Source organism: Eschrichtius robustus, chromosome 17, assembly GCF_028021215.1.
Source record: "Eschrichtius robustus isolate mEscRob2 chromosome 17, mEscRob2.pri, whole genome shotgun sequence".
NCBI lineage: Eukaryota > Metazoa > Chordata > Mammalia > Artiodactyla > Eschrichtiidae > Eschrichtius > Eschrichtius robustus.
In genome coordinates, this window is record NC_090840.1 from 55,198,458 (window position 1) to 55,221,526 (window position 23,069).

The 23,069-nt window shown below is 36.7% G+C and overlaps 1 protein-coding gene and 1 pseudogene across 1 annotated transcript in view; one reads left to right on the forward strand and one right to left on the reverse strand.

Annotated features, from left to right (window-relative positions):
• ZFPM2 (zinc finger protein, FOG family member 2) overlaps positions 1 to 23,069 on the forward strand; it is a 457,708-nt gene that overhangs the window by 395,843 nt on the left and 38,796 nt on the right. The gene's annotated exons all lie outside the window — the stretch shown is intronic.
• Positions 1,887 to 20,869, reverse strand: LOC137751616 (large ribosomal subunit protein uL11 pseudogene; annotated as a pseudogene).

The following is a 23,069-nucleotide window of genomic DNA, read 5'->3' on the forward strand; positions in this document are numbered from 1 at the left end:
CAGATCTTAGACTCCATGTGTATATAAGATACTGGGTTTTTTTTAAAGATTTTTAATTAACAGACAATATTGTAGAAAGGGGTTTTAAAAATAGACATGGTCAAGGTTTCAGAATAATATGTAAGATGTATCTTTATCTTCAAATTCATCAAGTTGTATACATGAAATATGTAGTTTTTTGTATGTCAATCATACCTCAATAAAGTGGTTTAAAATCTTAAAAGTAAAACGTAAAGAAGTACCACCAAAAATTCAGTGATCATTTCATCTTAAACATACAATTTGAGTCATTTTTAAGCCATTCCAACTCCATTATGGGTGGAAATGTGAGTTTTAAGCTGTGTTGGCAGGAAGGAAGCAAACATTTTTGCTGTTTTATATATTATATGACTCCACATTGTATTTCCTTGGATGTGTCTATCCAGTAAGTAGACCAGTAACACGGAGCAAGCCATGTTAACCCTTCTCATGAGAACCTTCAAGGAAAGTAAACTAATACCTCCTTTATCTCCTTTTCAAAACTGTAATATCTCTGTAAACACCTAGAAAGGTGATTATCCCAACTTGCGGACAAAAGTAATGTTATTGATAACAAGTTAAAGATGATATGTCACTTTAGTTTACATTTTTATTAAGAGATACTTTAAGTATTAATGTATAAACATCTACCTATGTTAAAGCATTAATATTTTTTCTCTAATCTAGTGAAATTTTAATATGCCATGATGGTTAAAATTTTAATGAACTAAAGTAGAAATCAAATCACATTGCAGATGCCAATATACTTATAGGCTAAAATTGGATCCCCTAAGTGTAGAGAACATAGAAGGAACATGAACTCAAATAAAAGATACATCTGTAAACTTCTAGTATACCTCCGCAGTTCAGACATTTGGAAACATTTGCCAAGTTAATATTCATCTCAGTGTGAATTGGCTTTGACCTTGAGCCTCCGGTGTGCTTCAAGATAGTTTAATTTACTGTATTAACACTAGCCCCAGTGGATATCACATTCATAAGGAACCAGTTTGGCATCCTCTGAAAAGTAAGCAGATAAAAATAAAGATTTTTTACAATAGTTAGTAAACAGGACAAGCAGTTGACATTTATTAATTTCTTTCATTTCTTCCACACTGCGAAATAAAACGCCAAGCATATTGATAATTGTTCAGACAAACCCATGAGTCATATTATCACCAGTGCACAGACCCCCTAGAAGCAGAGTAAGAAATTAATAAACACTTGAGGATTTATTGATGCTTGGATTATTTATTGGGTTTGCCAATGATTGGCTCTACATGGAAGCATCATATTACACAAGCATATTGTAATTTATTAGGTAACTTCTTCACTACCTAAATATTTGAATTCTGCTTCTGTACACAAGAACTATTTCTTCTACTAATACAATGCAAGTCCTTACAGACATTTGTTCTATAAGCAATATCTCTATTTTAATTAACCCCAGATAAAATATCAGTCACTCTTCACATTGAACAATAAACTAATATAACCACTATTATTTCATCAATTTATTAATAGTCTGCATTTGGTCATTAAGTATTTCAGAGTCTTTTCTTACAAAATTTTTAATTCATTCAGATAAAATGTGTGCATATACACATGTGATATTGCATATAATGTTAAGGTGCTCATGGATCTGTTGAAGTTTGTCTGTGGCCTTCTTCACAATTTCAGTTCACAATCTCAGACTTGACAGACAGGTGATTTGTATGCATGACCATACTGAGCATAAATCTGAGAAGATTCCCTATCAGATTATCTTTATATTTCATGAAGAGATGATGTGACTTCCGTGTAACTATTGTTTTTTTCTTTTTTGGTTGTCAAATAATCCCTTATCAAAATATTTTCCTCTGTAGTTCTTAATTATCTGGGTGTTCTTCTGTCCCACTGCCAGTGTCATTGGAGATGTCATATGGGTGGCAGCCATCAGCATTGTAGCCCACAAACTAGGCAGCCTCCAGGATCTCTTTAATGATTCCAGAGAGTTCTCTGGCCAAAGGTTGGTGCTGTGTCTGTCAGGCAATATTGGCAATCTCATCAAAAGTGCTATTTCCATTGTGCTTATAGTTTTTCTGCTTCTTTCCATTTCTGGGTGGTTCTTGAGAGTTTTGATGTTCAGAGAGAGGCAGAAGGTACCACCTCAATCTGGGCCCGCCTGTTCTGAATGGTCAGTTTCACTGTAATCCTGACTTTTCAAGTCACCAGTTGTCTTGGCCATGTCATCACCAATCTCTTTTGGAGACAGATCCAGGCAAATGGCTGTGGGAGCCAGGGTACCTGTGACACTGTTTCCCCACTGAAACACCTCAGGTGTATGACTTTGATCTCGTGAGGGTCAAACTTGGGTGGCCTGGCATAGAGGCAGCTTGTGTAGGATAAACCAGATGGGGACCACAGGCCCTCCTCCACAGGGAGTCAGGAAGCACCCCCCTCCACATAACTTTTAAATGCTAATCTTTTGTTGTAGAGGGTCCTATCTTGTGAGCAAATATTACAATAATATTTAATGTAGACATTTATCTTCTGTATATTTTTGCTATGCTCCAGAACACAGCCAACAACCTAGAAAAATGAGAAAACAAACAAAAAGCACCTAAATTTAAATATAGGTATACATTTCAATAGATGCAAATATAGATTTTGCTTTAAACAAACAAAACTTTAGTTAGATACCACAAATGTATTGTATTTTAGTCTAATACTTTATCATTATAAGAGTCTGTCAGATCTTCACTGAGAACTTATGAACTCTTAATTTAGATACAACCTATACAGACTGGTTAGTTGGTTTCCCAGCTCACATTGAATTAGAAAATGAAGTGTTTGTTGGCAGCAGGAACACTGACAAAATTAAGAAGTAAACATCGAAAAAAAAAAAAAAATCCCACTAAAGGAATAAAATATTTAAGTGTCAGGTCCTTAAGGAGTAGAATGACTGCCTCAATAAATAACCTCTGAGAACACTTCTCTACAACAATGCATGCTTCAAACGAGTCTCTGTTCTGTGCCCTCAGTTTAAGGGAAAATACTCTAGATTTTATAGCAAGGGTAGCATTAAAGAATGGTCAAGTAACAACTTTTGACCTTTAACGTGGTAACTAATACAGATCAAACAACTCAGTCACAGATTATAACAAGTACAGGCAATGTAGTTGTAATCTTTTTGCCCAGTTATTTGATGCAAATTGTCCAGGTCGGTGTGAATACTTGAATTGCATTAAAGGGTTTTCTGCTTTTCCTAATGTTCAGTAATTTGCTTAGGTTGTTCCCATCTACTGGGATTGTATTTATGAATATTCATGTTTATAGGGAGGAATACACAAGCATATGGGGGATGCATACTTGGCTGCAGAATTCCCTGTAACCCATTTCATAGAAATATTCAGTTTGGATAAATTTTGCTTTTTTTTCCTGAGAGAACAGCTTCAGCTGTCTTGCTTGTTGATACCTTTGATTGCTCTTATATAAACAGTAAAGACACTTTGCAGCTATAGTTTTTCCAGGGCTTCTGGGCAGATATGCTTTTAACAGCTTCTTTCAAGTCTTCTTAGGAATGTTTCAGAAATGGCAGGTTAGAGGTTGGTGCAAAAAAAGTCAACAATTATAAGGAAAGCACTGCCAATACAAATAATAGATTTCATGCTTTCAGGTCTGTTTCGGAGAGGGTTGTATTTTGTGTTTCTCTCTACAAGTTTGCTTCCTTATAACCCCCTTTTCTTTCCCCTGTATCCTCACCTAACCCCAGAAATTATCGTATTTGGCTTAAAATTAGTGAAAAATGCTCCTTAATACTGGGGCAGTCTGGCTAATGGACTTAGGTCGAAATAATTGATCCTGAAAACAAGGAAATCCACCCAAATCCTATCTTTATGCTCTTCTTAATTTCATTACATGCTTCACAGACAGTCAAAGCAGGGTTCAGAAATGTCAACTATTACGCAGCATTTAAATCCGTTTGCCTCATATAGGTCCATTCTATCAGAAATAAAATATTTCACAAACACACTTTTATCATCCTCTCTCATCTCCTGCAAAGCTTAAAACATAGAGGAAAGGAGAAGAGGGGTACAAAAAGAATTGGTCAATATAAATATGAGAGCTGTTGGCTGATGCCAACATAGTAGTGCTTATTCTAACTCAATGTGAAGAATAAAGCAATAAAAAGATAATGGTAAATAATTTTCATAGCATAGAAATACACCCTAAAGCCAAAGAACATTGTAAAAATAATAAAATTAGCTTTAATTATGGGTGTGCAATTCTATAATATTAAAATACCAGAGAAGTCCAGCACACTAATGTATAAATATAATTATTTCAGAGTCATGGAAAATAGAAAACAATTTCCATATAGAACATAAAAATATAGTAAAAAGTTAAAATAGTAGTCTATTTTATTTACTCAATAAATAGTTACTGCATGCCTATTGTGTGTGTGACAGGTATTGTCGTAGGCACCAAATTCAGCAGTGAACTTCTTCCCTTAGGATCTTATATTCCAACAGAGGAAGAAGATGATAAACAAATAAATGCACAAAATGTATGTTAAATGGTTAAAAGCATTAAGGACAGAAATAAGTCGGAGAGAAAAATAAAACACAGAGGGAGGTTTGAAATTTAAAATAAGGTAGTGAGGGAAGACCATACTGAGAAGGGGGCATTTGAGAAAGTCTAAAAGGGATGAAGGGGCTAACCATGAAGGTGTCTTAGGCAGGAATATCCAGGGTAGAGGCAAACACATCGTCATGTTTCATGAACAGCAGGGCAACCCAGAGTGCCTGGACTAAATGAAGGAGCAGGAGAATGTAGCAAATGAAGCCAGAGGACCCAGCAAAGGAAAACTGAGGAGGAGCAGCCAGTGAGGTCAGAAGAATACCAGGAGAATGTGCTGAGTGGAAGCCAAGGGAGGAAAAGGTTTCAAGGAGAAACTGTGTTCAGTTTTTCTGAAATTCAAGTAAGACAAGATCCAAGAAATGGGATTTAGCAATGTCTTTGGTGATAGTGACAAGACCAGTTTCCTTATAGATGTGGAGGTGCGCACCTAATGGAAAGTCCGATTGGGAGATAGCAAGTGGAGGTAACTATTTCAGGGAGTTTTGCTTTAAATGGGAGCAGATAAATAAGAGCTGAAGGGTTTTTATTTTGTTGTTGTTATTGTTTACAAGAAATTGTGGTATGTTCATTCTGATGGGAATGATCTGAAAACTTGATGCTTGCAGGAAAAAGGGGAGCACCTAACACCAGAGTGGAAGGTGGCCTTAAATAAGGGCACGGTCAGCACATCCATAATAATTGTCATGAGAGCAGAGTATATGGTGCATATAGTTGAGTGTATATGGAGGTGGCAACAAAGTTCTCTTCTGATGACTACAATTTTCCTAGTTAATAAGGAAGCAAAGTTGAGAGAGAATGGATGAGGAATGGGTGTTGGAGAATGAATGGGCTAGGGAAATGTATTGATAGTATAATTGCTGGGAAACACTACCAACCCACATAACATTATTGATCATGAATTTAAAATGAGACCATTAGGATTGTTGTGTGTTTTTCTTCAGCTAGTCTACTGCTGGGTATAAAGGCAGTGTAGGTAGGAAGTTGGATTGAACAAGGTTGGGATTTTGCCCGACTAAGTCAATGAAGCAAGAGGGAGTGAGGGCGCAGAGGATATTTGCAAAGAAGGGCTTGCAAATGATGAAGGACACGGTGTCTAAGCTGAGTAAGCAGAGGAGTATGGACATGAGGAGAGGAAGGACAATGGGGAAAAGGTGACAGTATTGGATTTTAGGGTCTAGTGAAGTTAATGTTGGAATGAAAGTTCTAGAAAGAGTAAATTAGAATGATGGAAGCCATGGTTTGAGAATGGGATCTCAGAAATGAAATTATGCGGGGCAGGGGGAGGGGAGTAAAAATTATTGGCAATGAAAAGACCTAGAGAGTGAGTAGTTGGAGGTGGGTAGAGAGCAAGTTCATTGGATGAAAGGAAGTCAAAGAACTGAGGGTTCATATGATTGGATATTGTGGACTTTGCAATCACCAAGGATTAAATCAGGAGCAGTACATGAGAAGATCCAGGAGCTGAGTTTTCAAGAAATGATGACAAATGACCTGGAAGTCTCTACATGATTGTGGCAAACAGTGATAGGAAGATAATATGAGATTCAATACAGGTTTTTAGAATAGGGAAGGAGAATAATCTGCCATGAGGAGTAAGGAGTAAGGACAATTCTACCTTCAGCTCAAGTGATATACGGTTCATGGGAGTGAAATCAGCTCCCACTCAAGAGGGAAAGAGCAGGGAGGCAGAGTGAATGTTCATAGAAGAGGTTGAGGCTATGGAAGATTTTGCCAGTAATTTCCCTTGAGTACCAGGGGAAGGGTTTTTGAGAGTTGGCAGAGTATGAGAGAGGAGACGTCAGTCAGGCTGTATGGGCGGTTATATTGTGGGGGGGAGGGTCATGGAAGGCCTGGGCTTCTAGGAATGACTGATAAAAACAGACATAAAGGTGACAGTATGATGAGCTATTTTTTATCTATTCTTTTTTTTATTGAGATATAATTGACATATAGAATTATTTTAGTTTCAGGTGTACAACATAATGATTCGATATTTGTGTGTATTGTGAAATGATCACCACAATAAGTCCAGTTAACGTCCGTCACCATACAGGATTAGTTCGATTGTATCAGAACTTGGAGAATGCCAGTGAGGCTATGCGTGTCAGTGAGACTATTGTGGGGCTGGCCAGGAACATGCAGGGTCCTGGTCTCTCCACTCCCTTAAGGGTGATATAGGAGCGGGGAGGGGTAGTCTTATCTGAAGCACTCGGATCTCTAGGGCCCTCTTGCTCCCTTTGCCCAGACAGTGAACTACTCCTTAATGAAACAGGCCCTGTGTGCCTATGAGTCTTCAATTCCAGTGCTTTACATAGTAACTCATGTACTGGAGCAGAGGCTCACAACAAATGCTCTTCCTTTAAGCTACTTTTGCATCTACCATAAAATGAGAATGAACATATTATACTGCTGTCTTTCAAGAATGTATATTTAATGCAATCCACAAGAACACATTTTCTTCCATCAGCCCAAGCTTCATATGGTCATAGTTTTTTAAAAAATCCTTCCCTGTTTAGTTCAAAGTGCATTTTTTTCCCTGAAGGGCAGCTACGAAAAGTAACAATAATAAATATCTGAATTATTACTGGAAGGGCAGATGGAGGTTTTCATCCTTCAACATAGAAGATCATTTTTCAATCAAATCAAGTGAACCCCAAACCTTAAAAGCATCATAAATTTTGTTGTAGAAATGCTAATAGACAAGCTATGAAAATGATGTCCCGATACCTACCTCACTTTCCTTTCTGTCTTGCCTACAGAGCTGGAATGGGAGCACATGGAGGAACACTGATTTCCTCCCTCTCCCAGCTCTTTATCAGATTCTTTTTCTAGCTCTCCCTACTACTCTTAAACAGTTTAGGCATGGCGCATAAAGTATGCTTGAGCATCTGCACAGATTTCAGACAGGCAGTACTCCTTCCCACAGTCCACCATGCTCCCAGTACTCAGAACCATGGTCCCACCTCTAGCTTTGAATGGCCAGGTGGTCTCATACCTATGGTCATATATCCATTCAACACGTTGGTGTTGCACTTCAACTAGACACTGAGGATGTAATGTAGATCCAAAGTAGGTAAGTCCCTTTTCTCATGGAGGTTACTGGTAGTCAGAAAGACACATACTAACAAATGTATAATCACAAACTGAGTCCATCATAGAGAAGAACACTTTGATGTCATGTAACTAAACACACCGAAACTGTGTGAGTTTCTGTGTATTTCGGCGGGGGTGGGGGGGGGGCGGCGGCACAAAGAAAACTTTCTTGAAGAAGTGATACTTGCATGAGCAGAATTTGAAGCATGAATTAATCAGATAGGAATAGGGTGAAGTGTTCTAGCAGGAGGGAACAGAATGTGCAAATGACCTGTGGCAGTCAGTGAATGGTACATTTGACATTTTTTGAAGAAGACCAGTGCAGCTGGAATAGGGACCGAGAAAATGACTTGTAGGCAGCCAGGGTCATATCATTATACACAAACAGTTGCATTGTGGTTATCTCACAACTTCATGTAGGAATCTTTTGTTCCTCTTCTCTGGTAATTCTTGGCATGGTCAACCCCAATTCTCTCAATGATATTGAGGGAAGAGTAAGAGTTGTATGTTACTCCTTAGGCATCCATAGACTGTCCACTTGCAAGCTCAAGCTCTTCTTTTTGTAACTGAGTTGAACATCACATCTTCTCCATCTCAGCTCCCTTAGTTTTTAATGTGTCCTTATACTGTATAACCCTTAACCACCTGTGTTACGGTATTGGCCTACTACATTATAGGGCTATACAGAGACTGTATTGTCTACTTGGTACCTCATGGAGTGGCTACTGGTTAGACAGTTGTAAATTCGGTCAATATACTATTGCTCAATAAATGTGTATTGAATTAAATTATCTTAAACATTTCAGATTCTTCAGATAAAGGCATCGCACAGAACATCTTGTTAGTATATGTGCATGGACAGACACCATCTAATACAGGTGTTTACTGAAATAAAAAACAACAACGAAAACAGATACTGTAACTGAACTTAATAGAAGAACACATGTAAAGGTATTTTTGAAAAAAAAAATGTAATTAAGCAAACCAAGTTACCAATGTTTTACCTTACGTGTATTATATTTTGTAGTAAACCATGGTTATCAAGCTACGACTTCAGAGAGCTGTACTTTCAGTGTAGGATATGTTTTATGACCCAGGATTTGTCATCTGTTAGGAATATTTTAGCTTGCTTAGCTTCTGAGCATTAAGAATAATTTTTGACAAAAGGCTTAACTTTGTATGATTATCACCAGTTTTTTAATTCATCCCAGTGTGATTTTAATGTTCACTTAAGTACAAGAGAATGACATTTTCATCTGCTGAATTGCATAAATGCCCAACCAAATAAAAATGCTTATTGTAAAAAGAAACCTTTTAAATGTAAGAGATGTATACCGAAAATATCTTTTCTCCCCTTTGGAGTCTCTGGGTAAATGACTGGTTAGTGGCTTAATAGAAGGTCTTTTCATCCCATTACACATCAAAGTTATGGAGTCTCCAGTGTGGCAGATAAAAACTTTTTGGCCCAATTGTCGGGCCATTTACAGCTCCTTTCAAAACAAAGTGGAGTCATTCCCAATGTATTTATGCTAGGGATAATTGGGGAAAATATGTCCTTGGTAACTACCATTATTTAATTATAACTGTTTAAATTTGAGCATTCAGTTGGAATGTTAAACCTTTCCTGGTTAGTATTCCCCATTGCATAAAATAACAAAGTAATAACAAATGCTCATTTGAAATGTGCTTGTTTTACTGGCATACAGGTACTAGTCATACATTATTGCTTTTAAGAAAGGCCATAAAAATATATGACACAATAATCTGTATTCTCTCAGCATATGTATACCTATATGTGTGTGTGTGTGTGTGTGTGTGTGTGTGTGTGTGTGTGTGCGTGCATAGTATATATAGTAACTACGGAGGGTTTTTTGTTCTTGTTTTTGGTGAATTTTGATCAGTTGGGATAGCAAATCTGATCTCAAACCTCGCTTCTTCAGCAATAAACATCAAAACCTAAATCAGAAACAGTTGCCTCTGTTTCCCTTTGTTAAAGATGACACAGTCTTTAAGTTGACGCAGGAAATCATGCTTGTTATTGCAGGTACCAAACATTGCCTTAAGGATATTCTCAATGTGCCCTGACATTCCTGGAATAGAACTAAAAATGTTATGAAACTAGTAGGTGTGTAAACGAATGCTATGTTCAAAACATTTTGTTATTTTTCTCTGAAATATATGGATGCTTGAATGAACTCAAAGGGTCTGTGACACAGAAAAAAAAAAACTTTAAATAGCAATTAAGGCATTTTTTTCTTATTTCAGCATATAAAGACAAGGAAGTGTAATGGTTTTAATAATTAAGGATGCAGACTAATGCACACATTTTGCAGCACTAATAAAAACTTCCTGTTATCACCTCTATTTTTAAGAATGAAGAAGGCATTTCCTTAATGCATTTCACTGCTTCCCCTGCCAGCTCTGTTCAGGCTCAGAATTTGATAACATTTCCAAATTGTAAAAATAAAAAATAGCATTAAAAATTGATTTAAGTCCAACTTTCCAAATCAGTTAACCCAAAGGTTAAGTGCTACTGCACTTGACCAAAGAGACAGTTTGTTCCCTTTTTATAAGACCTGAGTGTAAAGAATAAAGGCAGCATTTTTCTTCTTCTCCTTTTTAAAGAAGCCACATGTAATGTTCTCTGAGTTAAGTTTTACCATTCATAATGAATGCAGTCTCGCCATTCAAATGCGACCATAAGTACACAGAAGATAAGAATTTAATTAAATGTAGATTAAAACCAAACAGGAAAACACACTAGCTGATAATTTTATCCCATCCTCTGGCCATATTTTTTATACTTCCTTCTTGTTCTTCTTTGGGCTATAGCTTATCAACATGCCGATAGTACCATAACTCATTACATCTGATGGTGCAGCAGAAATGTGCAGGCTCTGTGCTTGGATTTCCGAGGCACTTAAAATGCAAAGCATGTAAATGTCTCTGTTAAATATACTAGTGTGCTAACCGTGGTGAAAAGGAGGTGATTCTGAAAAAAATCCTTAAACCTCACACAAGAAGCATTAGTACTGCATAGTAGCAAATGGAATTTTCAAAGTGGAACCAATTCATGTTTTCACACATATATGGTAGGCTTAATATTTTGAAGTTGAGCTCCTTCAGCAGTTGGCAAGTTTGAGTGCCAATCAACTTGCTTAGGTTACTTCAATGTATGTAGAGTTTGATACATACACATTTATATTTCTGAAGGAGAGTGGTGTTTTTTCCATTGTTGGCCATAATGTTGGCCAAATTATCTCCTATTATTTAATCTGAATCTATTGAATTGTTAAGGTAGAGACCACAAAATCTCAGAAGGGATAGAAGGCTTTAGTTATTAAGACAATTCATATATATTATTTATCCTTAATCAGTTTAATTTTTTCTAACAATTATTTCTAATTATTGTAGAAATAGGCAATGAACAGTTTTTAAAAATCTAGGTCATTTTAGAGGAAGGCTATAGACTAAATACAATATTTTTTAAGTCCAAAAGAGAATACATATTGGATCTGTTAATTAAATACTAGGCTAAGGTTTAGAATGTCAATACATTCTTCATTGTGCAATCTTGATTTGTTAAGTGCTAGCAAAGCATAACTGAATCATTTCTATATTTGCATTCTGTGTATCTAAAACTAAGAGCCCTAAGAAGTGTAACAAACTTTTTTTTTTAAGCAGAAATAAAATGCTGTGGGTAATCTGTCTTTTGAAAGGTAAATAATTGGTTACTTTTTGTTTGTTTGGCAATGGGTTGTTTGGCTCACATGAATGAATAGGGTTTTTTAATTAAAAGCTCTCTGAAAAAATGATTTAGTTTTTTGGGAATTCCCTGGTGGTCCAGTGGTTAGGACTGAGTGCTTTCACTACCGGGACCCAGTTTCGATCCTTGGTGGGGGAACTAAGATCCTGCAAGCTGCGCAGCGCGGTCAAAAAAAATTTTTTTTAAGATTTAGATTTTTGCTTCTTTAATGTAATCTTGACATTCTTGATGGTTTGAAGTACTAAACTAACAGCACCACTTTCTCTGCATTAATTGTCACATGGTCACTTTGCACTCAAATTGATACAATACGATGCATTGACATAGCTGCCAATTTTGCCTTTAGGAATAAATCAAAAAATTAACTCAATTTTCAAAGATATCAAAAATCTCACCATCTAGGGAAACAGTGTTTAATGGAGTGAACCTATATTTTCTTGCCATTAAATCCTTTGGAAGAATTAAACTAAACTAAAAAACTATAACGTGGAAGTTAGCTGTACAGAGTGGCTTTGTCCAGACTGCTGGAGACATTGCTGGGGCATCTGTAGTATTCTCTATCAAAGCATTAACCTTTGGCCTCATCTTCATAAGTTAGTTTCACTGGTGATATTAAGAAGGAACAAAATAAAACTATGGAAAGTAAAACTGAATTGCGAAATGGAGGAACGTATTTGGGAATTTTGAAAGAATACATTAAAAATGCTTCTGTCTGCTAAAAAAAATTTAAATATAAAAAGAAAACTGACCAAGTAGTCTGCATTTATCTTTGTAATGTGTCCTAGGAATTAAAATTACTAGTCTCTAAGGCACTTAAAAAATGATGGGAGATAGACAAACAAACAAAACATCTCCCTGGCCTGCCATGAGAGCAGAGAAAATGTTTTTAAGCATTAAGTCTAATAAATTCTCCCCTTTTATCAAACAGATATTTAAAAGCAAAAGGAGAAAAATGTTTCTATGAAACTTGCATTACTTTCCTCTTGGGCTCCAGTCCATCTTAGATTCTTTTCTTTTGAGAAGTTCTAAACCCCGCCTGCCTTGCAGAAGCTCTTGTGTTATACCCTGGCCGTGGTTGTGGTTTTCTCCTCTCTAGGACTGCTGCTTCTTCCAGGACAGTACACTGTGCCAAATGACTGCTAGGTCATCACAAGCAAATCTTATCGTTTAAGATGAAAGAGAATGAGAAAGAAGGAGGGGGAGAGAGGGACGTAGGGAGAACGGGAGAGAGGGGAGAGAAAGGACAGTAGAGGCGAGAAAGGCTAGGGGAAGGAAAAAGGAGGGAAAGACAGAGGGAGGAAGGGAGAAATTTACCTAACCAGGAACATGCTATTCTAGTATCTCTAGTACTTTATCAGGCTGAAAATGATGCCAGTTTCAGAAGAATTGAGAATTTGAGCTTAATGAACAGTTTAGGGAGAAAAAATATGGAGGGAAGGGTCTGTAAGATTTCTCCTGGGCCACATTAGTGGGTGTCAGTGGCCAAAAACGAGAACGAGAAATGTGCACTTGTTAATGCTTTGTCAAGGGCAAAACACAGAGAAAAGAATGGGACTAATATTTATTGAATACCTACTATGTAATGAGACTTTATATGTTATTTTACTGATATCTTTAAAAAACTCACTGTAGAATGAATTATCCGCATCCTACAGATGCAGATACTGAGTCTCAAGGAATGTGAGTAACTTACCTCCCATCAAAGAATGAACAGATTCCAGAAGGGTTTGCAAGCAGAGATCTGTCCCCACAGCAGCCTGTACTTGTCTCTGCAACAAACCCTGCTGCCTCCAGGACTGTGGTTTTAGTTCATTGCTTGTATATTTTATCTGAAATGAAATTACCTTATTAAATTAATTATTTGAAAAATACAGTCTTATAAATAGTATGTAAAATTGTGATCTTTACATCAATATTATTTGAGGACAGTGAAATTAGATGAGTATAACCAAATCATGGAATTATAGAAACAATGCATATTTCTACATTATGTGTATTATGTGTTAGGAAGTTATTTCTGTCACAATATTATTGGGGTGCTTGAGAGATTAGGGATTTTACTCCATGTACCATGTGTGTCTATTTTGACAGTGTATCTTTGGTCATTACACTTTGAGCTGTTCTCTTAAGGCTGAAATGAGCAAGAGTAATGTTCGTAGTTTGCTTGATTCAGAAGAGTAACATTGGCAGACCACAACCAATTTTGCCACCAGGGAAATTGGTGAAAAGTATCTTAAAAGCAAGTCTGACATTTTATATGTAAATGTAAGAAATCCATTTTGGGGGAAATATACAGAAAAGGTTGTCATAAAAATAGGCTTACCCTGGAACAAAGCTACTAAAGAGAGCTTCCACCACCCAGGATATTTTTAACTCCACCCTTTGTCTGGGGGAGACCGTGTTCTCATCATGCTCTGTAATAACTGAATTTATCAGTTCAGCATGCAGGCTTTTAAGTGAATACAAGGTAGATTTTTCCAAACAGATTTGGTAATTTCTGCAAGGTATACTCTATGTTAATCAGGCGTAAATGGTAGGGGAAAGTGAAGAAGGGACATATTTCCCTACCGATAATCATATCATACAGAATTAAACATTTTTATTGATGCTCCAAAGTAAAACCTGACTTATTTCCACTTTTTCAAACTGTGGTATGGTTTCCCAGGAAAACCAAAATGGATTGCAGGAGTCTGCATGGATAGGAAAAATTGTATGTCTCAAATAATTAAAGAAAAATAATTATAACAGAGACTAGAAGTTGAAATATTATTGAAGTATTTCTGTTAATGGCTAGTTAAAGTCACCTCCATGGCAGTGGCAAAATTGGAAATCGGATTGTAACAAATGCATGTTACAGCATTAAACAGTGACACATTCTTCCTGGGAAAACTAAAATGACAGGTGTAGCCATTGATGCTTCAAGCATATACTCTGACCTCAGGACTCACAATCTGCTACAGTCTGTAAAGCACATACTGTGGAGTCAGAATTATGCCGAGGGAAAGGAGGACTACAAAATGTCGTATAGGAACTTCATTTTCTTTACTGCAAAATATGTATTTCAATGTCTTATGGAGACAACATTTTAAAAATAAAATGGAAATGAACATCTCCCTGACTGCTTACTTTCTCTTCCTCATTTTCTTAAGCACAAAAGGAGGTTTATGAGCGGTGGAAGCTGTATTTATATAGCTTTTTAAATGGATGATACTGTGCTATTTGACCTTAGGTAGATTGTTTAAAAAAAAAAAAGTTCTTCACCTGAGTGTCTCTTAGGTATATTTGAAACTGGATTCTTGCTGCATTTTTTATTTAAATGGTTTGCCTTAATGATCAGTGCTCATAGATTTCAGAATTATGCAAAAGATGAAAATAAAACTAGCATTAGTTGAATTCATATTTCTGCAATTCATTCGTTATTACATTTTGTAGTTCTCTGCAGATCATTACTTTGTGCTTGGTTTTTCTCCTATTTCCAATTCTGTCTAATTCTCAGTCACAATTTCTACACTATAACTCACTGAAGATTTTTTTTTTCATTTCAGTAACCATTATTTGAATCATAAAAAAATGCATTACTATATTCATAATGTACTGCTCATGTGACGATTTTTGAACTTTAATATTCTTTTCTGTAACGTGCCAGCTTAGCAGCCTATAAAAGAGACATATTGTTTGTAATGTTTCTTACCCACAACAAATGGTGTGATTCTGGGGTTTATGAAATGGCAGTAGTTTTCTAAATTTGTGATTCTTCTGTGTTCCGTCGTCAAGAACAGTTGTACATCTGCTCAGCACAGACTTTCCCAGACTATGAACTTTAATTGAGGAAAAATAATGAGGGTTCAGGGACTACTGATATGGAGTTGGTTGCAAAGCAGGTGCCCTGCTGCCAGATCAATGGATTATTTACTCCTTTGTCATAAACAGGAAGCAGTTGTTTGTGGTGACTACACGCATATTTTAAAGCCTATGTACATGTTTTCTCCTTCCTTGTCAATGTAGAACATTTTACATAGTGCTCAGTTTATGATTTAACATAACTATATAGAATAAGCAAACAACACTTGCTGTGTTTTAATAATTAACCACCTTGTTTGTAAAAGAACTTCAGGAGTGATTTCAAGAACATGCAGCATCGTATGTGCTTCCAGCCCTTACCTCTCAACTCATATGGTTGCAGTCATAAACTCTCCGTATAATTGTCCAGATATTTTTCTGCCTCTCTTTACAGACATTTGAAAGTAGAAAATCTTTTTTTTCCCCTAAATACACGGGGAAATCTAAAACTACAAATTGTAGTTTTAGAATTTCACTAGGACGCCTAGCAGTTTGTACAGGTTTTTCAAACCACGGGAGCAGAATTTTCTCACAATATAATTGGGAGGTTGAGGGGGGCCGGGGAGCAGAGCTCAATCCTTTTCTGAGTGCATAAAGCAAGCACATCGGGCTTTCTGTAGGCATCTGGTTTCTGAGGGTGTCGGAACTATCTCCGACACACCTGAGCAGGACCAACCTAAGAGGCGAGGGTCACCCAAAGGGGGCGGGCTACTCTCTTGGCTCTCCTCATTAGCAAACCAAACGAAGGGCTGTAGGATGCCTGGAATTAGCTGCAATTTCCAACTGACTTGTTGTGTTACATAATGATATGCTGGGGATTTAAATCCTAGGTTCCAGAGATCAGTGGTTTAAATTCTAATGATGGGTTTTGTGGCACTGACGTCTGACTTTTAACACTTGGAGGTTGGGGAACCGTGGAAACCACAGCAGAAACTTTATACACAGAGCCCAGCCGTGGAAAGCTCCTCTGAACCCTGAGACAGTTCACACAAGCCTCATGTCAACCAGAAATGTTATAATAGAAACCGTTCTTGGAAATAGTCTTCATTTTTACTATAAATCTCTCTTACTTCCTTTTGGAATTGGGATTACTACTGGAAGTCTGAATTATGTTTGCAAGAACTGCCACGGGAGAAAACCAAATTTATGTGAAAGAAAAAGACACTTGAATTTCTAAAATGCCGATGATTGAGGCTAAATCCATTAAATAATCAGTAACTTTAAAGTACATTTAACCAAAGTATGATGTTGGACAATCTGATTAATCTGCCTTAAAGTTTGAAAACACTTTGGTAAAAAACAAATCGGTCTTTTTGTTTGTTAACCATATGTTCATTGCTACATGATATAATAATGTAACAATGCATCTTTTCTACCACAAAGTGGGGACAAAAATATCATTAAATGTGGAAATAAAAATAAAATACTTTAATTCCTATTTATACCAAATAGTTGCTAAGAGTTAAATGTGCTATTCTTTAAATGAACATTGGATATTGTACTGTTTCAGCAAATGTTTATACTCAAAATGGGTCTTATAACAGTGTTAGCATTTCTAGTATGTTATTACATATTTTAACAATACTAATGTTTAGATTTTTAATTTGTGCTTGATAAATATTACAGGCAAATATTCACCACCTGATATTTTTCTCTGTTACTGATTACAATAATAAATACAGTCATCATGGTCAAGTTGAATTTCCCATCAGTACTGTAGGAATAACGTACAAATGAAATTCACTTTTTTCCCACTGGGGTAGATAGGGGATTGTTAGTTTACAGTCAACAAAATTTCCTTTGAGTCCAAAAACTAGAATGGGAACCAGGGGATATTACAATTATGAACAATGAGAGATGTGATTGCTTCATTTCTTTCGATGAGAGGGCTTAAATTAAAAGATAAGTTGAATTATTTAATTTAAAATCAAATATTCAACTATAAATCTGTATTCAACTGGCTTTATAAAGAATTTCTTAGGTCCACACTCTTGAAAATATGTAGCGTCAGACGTAGAATTATTCCTTCATAAACGTGTGCTTTATTCTAGACAGCAGGAAGTAGTATGTTCAGGCTTGGAAGCGCTGTCATAACATGCAGGGATGAAAAGTTTGAGATTAAGTGACATCAATGAAAATTCTCTGAATAAAAGACATCAGTACCAAAGTCTTTGTCTAGGGCCCCTGATCTCTAGAGATGAATATTGTACCTGAATTTCTTGTTCTATGACCTGCTGTTCTCAATTGAATCTAAGTTTTTCAAAAAGAGTGTAAGAAATCCGAATTGTAAAAGAGGTAATGACTAATTTTTTCTATCGATGGAGGCAAAGCATGTGATTTTTTTTTTCCTTTTTGACACAGATGTGTCTGAGGGATAACAGAGAACAAAACTAGGGCATGATTTGTAAGCCCAAACATGACTGTTGCAAAATTGGCCCTGGCTGTGGAAGATTTAAGTAACTATTGTTAGGAGGATTTTTGCAGTTGGCGAACAAGTCTGCCATAGATACAGACCTTCAGTGTGTCTGCTTTCCTGAATTTTGTGATGGTTAGGGGAAATTTAATGTGTGTGTGTGTGTGTGTGTGTGGTGTAGTAATTGTAACAGTAGTCTCAGCAGAGACAAGGAAGGCTAACTCTGTTTTCAGGAAGATATTTAGTTAAATGAAAATGTGGCAAAATACTGAAACATAACATTATTGTCTTGAAAATGAAACTCGATTTGTTTAGGAAGTAAAAATCATACAAGAAAAGCATTTGAGAGACTTCATAATGACTTTATTGACATAGTAAAAAATTATTTTCTGACTGAAGTTTTGAGCTTACAATAAAACCTTTATGTCAAAATTTACGCTTATGCAAGGAGATTAAAGCATGCTGCAGGCCTTTTAGAAATGCCATTTTCAGAATACCTTCTGATGATTATTGGTCTCTTTTTTCTGTAAAGTTCTATAGAGAATATAGTTTAATTAGCTTCCACTTGATATTACTTCATACACACTGCCCAACTCTGACCCAATGTCTGATCATATGGAATACGTTACAAAAGAACTGGTCATTTGAGTGCTTTAATATAGCTTTGCATTAATGTCAGGCATCATTTAGAGACAAGGCATTAAAAGTGTTATTTTAATGACTGAAGTGTGTTGGGTAGCAGAGGCTTGATCTTTATAGGAAGAACACTTTCAATTAGCTCTAAAATATTAATTTGTTGGTACAACTATATACTCTAATGTTATTTGGCTACAAAACATCTTATGAATTATGCATTGCTAGAATCCACTTGCCTTATGATGTAACTAATACTGCTAATTTTATGACTGCCATGAATCAGTTAAAATAAAAAATATTTTAAAACTTGATCATTTTTAATATTGAAGGCTTTTTCTTCACCCCCTTCCCCCAAAGTAATTTGTTAGGCTATAAGTAAAATATGCACTCTCTGGCTAGTAAGATATTGAATAGGTTTTAAACATGATATGGCTATTTATCTTAAAATTTTAAGGGCATTTTTATTTATTTGTTTACATGGCGAGTATAAGATATTCTCCCTGGAAACAATTTGTCTCACTGTGGAAAGTGTGAAAATATGAGAACAAAAATAACTGCGTACTTTAATCCTACTGTTGTGTTTCTGGGAACTAAAAATGCTGCTGTTCTGGCTTTTACTCTCCTTGAATATCTCCCTGTAGCCTTATCTTTCCATTGTGCTGGCTGTTTATTGCAACATCTTGGCATTGGTTTTCATGGCTGTGCATGTGTCCCTACCTTAAGGTGAGTGAGAGTCACATGGGTAAAAGCCCTGTGGCCCTTTAGAAAATATGCTGCTTTATCCTGTAGCTAACCAAAAATCTGCAATTGCTTCATAGACTTCACAGGGGCTGCCTATACTAGGTGAAACCTAGAAGGTTCAGAAACACTTGAACGCTATGTGCCAATGTGAAACGCTTGTCTCCGGGCTTGGATGGCTTTAAAGGTCCTGTTACACACCACCAAAGCAGCTGGATGAAAAGTGAAAAAGTCTGTTGGCCAGTCTAAGGTTTCATGCATCCTGACAAACACCCCCAAACAGACTAATAGAGTAGGAACCATGATTTTCATATAGGTAGGCCTAAAAAGCATACAGCATCTTCCTTAACTCTCCTGGTGACTCTCATTGTCATCAGCGGTATTGGCCACATTTAACCTGATTAATTCTCAAATATATGAAAACTAGATTTATTTTCATGTAACTCTTGCTCCATGTAAGGGGGGGTGGAAATGCTTAGGTTTATAGCAAAGAAGAGCCACACAAATGCGGTTTTTCAACTAGGTAAAGGAGGCTTTTGTAGTAGATTTCATGCAGCAGTTGGCATTGGCAGTACTGCAAAAAGAGATGTATTCTGTTGTGCTCTGTTTGATCAAGTGCTAAACCCGTGTGATCAATAGAGAGACAGATGTCGGGTGCAGATGGCGATGCCGTGATACCTGGGGCAGCGCGGGCCTGCCAGAATGACAGAATGGGAACAAGGAAGAGCAGCAATGCAACAGAATGTGACAAATGAAATTAGGGTTTATACTAGTCGATAATTTACAGCTAATACAAAGTGACAGAATTTTTCAGTACCCCGTATATTTTACTTCCAGTAATGCTATAGCCAATAAAGGCATATTTCATGCAACATAATAAAATGAAAGCTGTGGGGAAATATAGTCCAACCATTTTTTATTATGTTACAACTTTTAAAATTGATCCCTGAGAGAATACTAATAGCACACAAGTCTTGTTAGAGTAACGTCTAAAGGCATTTTATCTCCAACTTTATAGCGGCTCCGTCACCTACTTTCGTTGCATATTAGACACATAAGTTGAAGACAGATAACTCTGTACTGACCACAATGCACGTGCTTTGCTTTAAAACATATATTCTGAAAGAATCTTTCAGTCTGTTTATAAAATTATAAAAATACTTATCAATTTCAACTTAAATAAACATTTTAATTTTCTATATTAAAGGGAATGTTTAAGCAGTCACCTGTGTAATTAAAAATCAAAATCTAGGCACATATTAAAAATTTTCCTCCACATCCAGGCCAAAAACCATAGTTTATATATTTGGAATATATTTTATGACTCTATAATTCAAAATACATTGATAAATACCCTGAAATGACAACTTTTGCCATGATGGTTAGTGAATCTATTGATGTCCTATTGTGACTTAACCAAATACCCCATATTCTTGAACACACACATACACAACTCTGTAGTGACCTGCTACCAGCATGGGAATGGTATATGGTAGATGAGCAGAGCCATCCCCAAGCAAAGCTACGTGGTGGGCCCTTTTCTTTTCATTCTCCTCTTACCTCCTTTGTTTCTCCTCCTCCTTCTGGGCTTCTGGTGTTCTGAAGCAATGCACGTCTGCAAAAGACAACTTCAAAGTACTGCTTCTCAGCCTGGAACCTTTGTCCCCACCCACTTCCCCATTATTCAAGTAGCCACTGAGCAGTAGAGCCTTAGGACTCTTTCCCAGGGCTTCTGTAACCATATCCGAATGAAACTCTAAAGTTGGAATGCCCACAGTCAGGGATTGTCTAATGGAAGACGTTGGAGAGTATAGAAATTTCCTAACACCTACACATATACAATAAAGGACAGTAAGGCCCATAACTGCCTGTGACACTGACAAATGCATATTAATAATATTAATAGGAGATAATCTGTGCTTTTAACAGACTTTCCTAAGTGCCTGCTTTGTAAATACCAAAGACGACCCAAGACATATGCTTCAGTAGCAATAATCACCGGTGTCTTTCATTGGCTTAGATGGGAACAGTTACAAGCCATGGCATCAGTGAAGGGAACAAAATCATGACACCCACTGCGTTTCTGAAAATTTGGGGAGTCTTGCCTATCCAAGATAATGTTTGGCAGCTGAAAATCACACACACACACACTATTTATTTACTTCGCATACAGTGGTAGTTATTTTTATATAACAGTGAGGCTAAATTATACTTGTTATCCATAGTTGTATCATAATTCAAGCTAGTCTTAAATACAGATGAACCCATGCTCTAAAATGAACATTCATAATTACTAAAAGTAACATAGCAGTAATATTCTAGATATTTCAACAGACATTATGCTTTTAGGTTTGCTATTTCAGTTGTTCATTCGATTTAAAAAAAAAAAATTACTGTTCTATTTTTTAGGAGCCTCATTGTGAAATGTTAGAAACATTGATCAAAAACCTTAACTAGATCTTTAATAAAGGAGACTAGTTTCAATGTGCATCCCTTAGTTATTCTAATCTACCAATTATGAGAGCTGTTATAGAAAGCACTCTTTAACTCTGAAGGCTCACACTGAAGTTATGCCTCAGGTAGTTGCTCTATTACAATATGAATGGATCATTCATTTTGGAAAACATCCACATCTGGGCCCAGAGTCATCATAGAAAACTCATGCTTGACGGTGAAGACCTTCCTGGTCCATATTAACGGGCTTCTCTTTATTTGGATCATGACATTCCCTTCCAAATATATTTTTAGTATGCCATTTGATAGGAGCTAGTTGGAGATTAGCAAGGTTATAAGGTATTTAACTGGATTCTTACCTTTCTGTAGCTCTATTTCACACATGACAATGAGTAAGCTTAGGCTCATAGGAAACCATTTTATTCATTTTTTAAGCTCTAAAACCTCACCCGGAGTTGTCTCATGGTGGCAGTATTTATTGGCATAGCATTATCACTTTACTCCGTTTGTCCATTTTGGTCTTTGAATTAGTTGAAAGGAACCAAAATACTAGCCTTTTACTTCTGAAGATGAAGAAAGTGAGACTCAGAACAACTACGGGTATTTCCCACATTCTCAGCAGCTATAAAAGAATCCAGTTTTCTTGACTTTGCCATCAAGGCCAAAGGTAAATGGAACACTTGCCAACCTGGGTTCCTTTGCTAGGGCAAGACTCCCCTCCACAATATCAGCCTCATACATTCTTCACGAGAACTCAAATCCCACCTCTTTTCCTAAGGCTTCCCCAGCTACTTTAGGCATAATGATTTTCTACTCCCCCAAACTCCTATAACAAGTGATGTTTGTATGATTCATCTTGACATATGAATTCTCTTAATGATTACCTGTGTGTGCGTGTGTGTGTGTGTGTATGTGTGTGTGTGTGTACAGTAGTCTCCCCTTATCCAAAGGGGATACTTTCTAGGACCCACAATGGATGCCTGAAACCATGGGTAGAACTGAACCCGATTTATACTATGTTTTCCCCCATACGTACATATCTTGATAAAGTTTAATTTATAAATTAGGCACAGTAAGAGAATATCCGAATTGCCAGCATCACTACTCTTGCGCTTTAGGCCATTATTAAGTAAAATAAGGATTACTTGAACACAAGCACTGTGATACCGAGACAGTCAATCTGACAACCAAGACAGCTACTAAACAGGCGGGTAGTGTATACCGCAGGGATACACTGGACAAAGGGATGATTCACGTCCAGGGCAGGAGGGAGCAGGATGGCACCAGATTTCATCACGCTACTCAGAAAGGCACACAATTTAAACTTATGAATTGTTTGTTTCTGGAATTTTCCGTGTAGTATTTTCGGACCACAGTTGACCACAGATAACTGAAACCGTGAAATGCAAAACCATGGATGAGGGGGGACTGCTGTATTCACTACACAACTAAATAATAAGTTCTTACAGTCAAGGCACTCAACTTTAT